The sequence below is a fragment of the Selaginella moellendorffii genome, unplaced genomic scaffold (genome assembly GCF_000143415.4).
Source record: "Selaginella moellendorffii unplaced genomic scaffold, v1.0 SELMOscaffold_44, whole genome shotgun sequence".
Classification (NCBI taxonomy): domain Eukaryota; kingdom Viridiplantae; phylum Streptophyta; class Lycopodiopsida; order Selaginellales; family Selaginellaceae; genus Selaginella; species Selaginella moellendorffii.
This window is the reverse complement of record NW_003314305.1, coordinates 1018546-1024536: the sequence shown is the minus strand read 5'-3', so window position 1 is coordinate 1024536 and position 5991 is coordinate 1018546.

Sequence of the window (5991 nt, the reverse complement as noted above, 5' to 3'; positions counted from 1 at the left end):
AAAAGAAAAGGGGAAAGAAGGATCGCGTATACCCATTTGGGACCTTCAGCAACTCTATTCTTGACTGTAAATCACTATAAAGAAAATCTTACAAGCAAAGCTATGATAGCCTATATTTTGGAAAGATACAGCAATTTTCTACAAAAATTGTGACATTTGTCAAAGGCATAAACTACTACTTAAAAAGTAAATTCACAAACTAAATCCCACCTATCCATATGAAGCATTTCATAAATGAGGATTGGATTTTATAGATCTTATAGTGACAAGCAGTAAGAGGAACAAATACATTTTAGTCTCTATTGATTATATGACTAAATGGGCAAAAGCTATGTCTATAAAATAGGCCCCAACTGCTAATATTGCCAAATTCCTTTATAAAAAACATCATTGTAAAATTTGGTTTGCCTAAGGAAATCATTATAAATAGAGACACCCACTTCATCAATGAAACAATAAATTTTCTTATACAAAAATCCATTCTTAAGCATAAAAAGTTCATGCCATATTACCCGCAAGTGAATAGTTAGGTTGAATCTACTAATAAAGTGCTTAAAAATATCTTGAAAAAGATTATAAAGGATAATAAAAAAAACTGGGATAAGAGAATCCTAGATGCTTTATAGGCTTATATAATTACATATAAAGTATTCACATGCATGACACCATTTTGTTTTACCTATGGTCAGAAAGTTTTAATGCATATAGAATTTATAATTCCTTCTTTGCGTATTGTAATTAAAAATAGCTTAGATGAAAAAGAAACTCTTAAGCAAAGACTTACCAAAATAGAAAGCTTAAACAAATTTAAGTTTAAAGCAATCTAGGCAATTCAAAGAGCTAGAAAGGTTAGACATGACTGACAATTGAAAATCTCTTATAAGTTTAAACCAAAAGATAAGGTTTTTTGGTATCAAGACAAAATAGATACTCTTGGAAATAAATTCAAGAGAAAATGGAATGGTCCATTTATTTTGTCTAAGATATCAACTCTATGAGTGGCTAAAGTAGACACCTTAAACAGGGACGATACTGCAATAGTAAATTTAAATTGTTTAAAGAAGTACCATGAAGATATAAACATAAACATTGTCTATATCTTAGGGTACAAAACTATAGATAAGCTCATAGATGAAGCCCTTGCAAATATTCATTGTGATGATTAAGTGCATAGATACAATGGTTAATTGAATAAAAAATAGGTGTCTAGAAAATTTTTACAAAACGACATCAAACTTTGTAGAACCATAAAAAGGCAGATTGGTTCTTCAATTATAGTCCTATAAATTGGCTTTCAAAATGGATAGAGGGGATATTAAGATCATTTAGGATTTTATTTTTAAGATTTTTTATCTCTCTATAGAGCTAGATCAATGGAATTGGATAAAAGGAGTAATTTTTCCTAATAAGCTTAGACATGGATCTGTTCATTTAGAGTACAAGGAAAATACATGTCTTTTGGGAAAGATTCATCTTTATACTAGAGAAACCCTCATATATCTGAGTGTTTTCTATGATGGGGAAGTTCTAAAGAAAGAAATCAAGAGATACATTGGACAAATATTTCTTTCTCTAGAGAGGGCCTTCCTTCAAAATCTTGCTAGTATGGTCTATAGAAATTTTCTCTAAGCAATATTTAGAGGAAAAGAAAAGAAGGGGCAGATACTCTAAGAGTAATACCTACATTTTTCTTACTCTATTTTATAAACTCTACTAACAAACCATGAGGATTAATGAGTAGAGATTACTAGGATAATAAGGAAAATAAATTTCCATAATATATTTGCATACAAAAGCAAAAAAATGCAAGAGGACAAAGTTTAAGGCTAGCGTAGTAAGGCATGGCAACTTAGGTAATTTGGAGGTAACTAGGAAGTTTCTTTTTCTCTTTCACTTTTTCCCTCTCATTCATTTTATACTTACACCTTTGCCAAGATGTGCCAACACTCCAGGCTTAACTCTAAAGTAATGTACACTTGTTATAGGGAGAAAGCACAAGCTCACTAGATACCTTTACTTAGCCATAATCCAGCTCCTCCACATACTCATCTTGCCTAGGCATTTTTGTTGTCCATGGTGATTTATGGGAAAAACACTCAATGTTAGGCGACTGGGAGACTTAATGTAGTGTTAATAAAGGTGCCCAATTTTACATTCACGGTGCATAAGTGGAATCAATGGTTTATAGCAGTGGTGTGAAGACGAAATCACTCTACCTAATTGAGAGTGCGCTTGACCTAGTAAGCAGCGATGCTAACATTTGCTCTTGTGTGGCTCTAGATAGCATTTGAGTTGCATATTTTTTTGGCTTAATGCCTTTGGGTTACTTACCTATGCATAGTTATTTGAAGGAGAAATATCAATTGAGCAAGGGATCAAGCTTATCCAGAAGTGGTACTCAAAGGAGCATGTTTTTCTTTTCCACGGGCGAGTCCATCCCTTTGGACTCACCCAGTTTACCCAGATTTTTCGCTTAGACAACAAGGGCAAAATAATCACAATGAGCAAGAAAGATCGCATACCCGAACAATACATCCTCCTAAATTACACATTTGGATAAGGAGGCAACTTCAACTACTTGAAGCTGACTATCATGCTAGGTTTAAGGTGTTGTGTACCATCATTGATGGGAGGACGGTTGCACAAAATGCTAGTATCAAAATAGCCTACCTATTAAAAGCTATTGAGACTGGATGGCAAATAAACATAGCTCATTTCACCTATAATGGATTTGTGACCGAAATTAAAAATATTGCCTTACAGGTAGGCAAAGGAAGGCAAGTGAAGATGGGAGTCTTCATATTTTTGTAGTGCATTTACAAGCATTACACTGCTTAGGAAGATCTTGTTCCTCACCTTGCCATTGAGCCACCACCTCCAGTATCTCCTCTAAGGGAGATAGCAAGGGATATGGAAGTGGAGGAGAATCTCAATGATACAGATTCAAGCAAGGAAAATTCTCCCCTCAAAAAGAAATTATGCCTAAATCCGACAATCTAAGCTGCAAGATTTCTAAAGTTCATTCCACAGAATCTAGTGGCCGAGTATGCCTTAGAAAAGCTAGACGTAGCAAGTATGGTGATAAAATGCCACATTTAGATTAGGAATAAAGTCATGACTTGCCTATGTCTATAGAGACAATTCCGATGCTGATACAAATCTCTTCGAGCATCGGGGAAGTGATGAGTGCACAAATGAACAACACTAGGTGAATCAGGGACACCAAAGCTGCAGAAGAAATTTGACAACTTAAGCCACAAAGTTTGACACACGATGTACCTACAAATGTTGCAAAACCATTAGCTAAAGATATAGCCAATGAGGTGAGTTTAGACCAAGAAGATCACAACAAAGAAACTCAACAAGATAAAAAGGACAAGGTTACAAAAAAGGAGAGTACAAGTTTAGTCTTCTCCAGTCCACCTATGCATCAGATAGTGGCACACCCTCAGCCGATCAGTCTAGCAAGATGAGGTAGCCATAGCAATAGCAGACACTGCAGCAGCACTAAGGCTAGCCATACCTTCGCGAAAAAGTTCGTAAGTTAGCTTAGCGAGATAGCAGTCTGAGGCTTCATGGAGGAACTCACTTAACACATCAAGGGAGGCAAGCAACCAATTGATGAAATGATGCAGCTAGTAGAAGATGAGGAAACTACAAAGTACCATGTGCAAGTTTTAAGCTACCTCAAGACAATCCAAGAAAGAGGATGGAGTTATGGGCAAGTAGAATCATTAGTGCCACATAATCCAAGAGCTTAAGAGCACAATCTTGGCTTTCATATCCACCAATGTAGAGTACATTAGCTGCCAGGACTAGTGCATCGCTATGCTTGATCAGGAAAATCAAATCATACATAAGGAACTCGACAATCTATGCTGAAGCATTGAGCTTATCACTATGAAAACCAAGCTTAGCAACCTAGAGTAGGATTTAGAGAATCCGACTGTGTGAAGACAGGCAGTAGCTTTGTTGTGAGAGAGTGATGAAGAGGTAAATGTTTTATCTTGTATATCTTCTTAGGCAGAGCAAAAGAAAAAAGTTTAAGTGAACTAGAGTTATACCTAAGTTTAGGCATCCAAAGAAGACAGACCCGATTTAAGTAATGCTTGTCATAAATAAACAAGAAGAAGTTAAGAACAGTTATAAAATTATGTAGTTTCTAAGTAGCACTTAGATGTGCTAGAAAATAACCCCTATTCACTATTATATGCAGTTATATTGAATTAACTATTTTTTCTCCTATCTATGAGTGTTTATGCAAAATAGAGTTAAGAGAGTGACATATACTTATCCTTACTCACACCTTTGGGGTTCGAGGTTGAGTTCTATTCTCTTCTTCTTCTATTCTTTACATTCCTGTCTCTATTTATTTGTCACTATTTTGCAGGCAGGGGCAAGAATGTGAGTATAGGTAGAAAAAACCTTATTTAAATGGTTATGCCATGGGTACCTTGTGCAAGCTATACTGGCTAGGGGGGATAAACATGAAAGATTCCACTAAATATTTTTCATTCCATATTCATTTTTAGCATTATATATGACTTACCATAAATTTGAGAATCAATCTCACAAAGCTACCTAACCAATGGATGTGCATTTGTGAATTTTTTGCATCACACTCTCCATATTTTACTAAGATGGCTTAATCTTATTAGCTCCACCTTTACTTTTAAGTTTACCTTCCCCACTAGATATGATTGGAGGATCAAATTTATGCTCACTTACTCTTTAATATCCACTTATACATTCTCTTAGGAGTTGGATGATCTATATAAGAAATTTAAATTTATGAGTAGAAATTTTGGCTATAGTCTCTAGCCACTCCTTTGGTCTACAATTGTCCATAATGCATATTAATTTCTTCAACTTTGAAGACTTAGCATGTTGAATTTTGTGCTCAATTTATATGATCTCAGTTAAGAGCTCTTCCTAACTCTTCTTCATATGTGGAAGTTCATATGTGTCTTACTTGACCTTCACCAAAGGTGAAAACTAAAACAATAAAAAGAGTGTTATAATGTTAATCTATATGGCTTAAAGTATAACTAAGTTAAGTTTAATCAGTTTATTTTACAAAGATTAATTCACGATTAATCAAGGGCTTTTGAGGGACATAGTGAAAGTGGAGCGTGCTCACAGCTGTGAGCAATGGCATAGAGGGCTTGGGGGTGAATGGCTGGCAATCTTCTCTGCATCAGCATGGTAATTCTTCATTAGGTTCTAATAATTGGTATTAGAGGAGTAGAGTTTGAGAATCTACAAGTTTGCTGCTATAGATTCTATAGAGGAAACTATTAATCAATCATTTGTGGAGGCTTGGATGATGGATGAGGTGGTGCTAGAATTGCAAGCCTTCAACAGCAATATCCAGACCCTTGAAATTGATATGCATGGATCTTTGGCAAATATGTGTGAACACATAAAAAAGATGGAGAATTCTTGAGGTGGCGGGAGTTGTCACAGATTAAGCTTGGATTCCTGAGTTTGATGGCACTGATGTCCCTATAAATGAGGCGCTCAACTGGTTGTGCAAGACTTGGAATTCAGGTCCAAAGATTACCGGATGAGGATGCATTGATCCTCATGGAGGTGGTGCTTAAAGGCCAGGCTACACATTGGTGGACTTGCCTTTTGAATCAATGTACCACTATTGGCAAGGGACCTTTGGCATCATTGACTGAATTTGAGGAAACTTTCAAGTAGGAATTTTCTCCTCGCTATGATGCTTTTTATGCACGATGTAAGCTTCTATACCTAAAGCAAGACAATTTAAGCCTGCAAAAGTATATTGAGAAGTTTGGAATGTTATTGAGTTGTGTGCTCAATGACTACATTGAGGAGGTTTAGAAAGATTACTTTGTGGACTGCTTATGCAACAAGGGGATGCAAGATCACTTGAAAACTTCCAAGGCAATGAAGTCTTTGGAGGAGCTTTTTGAACAAGCTCAGAACTTTGTGGATGAGGGCGAGCCACATCCTTAGGACAAG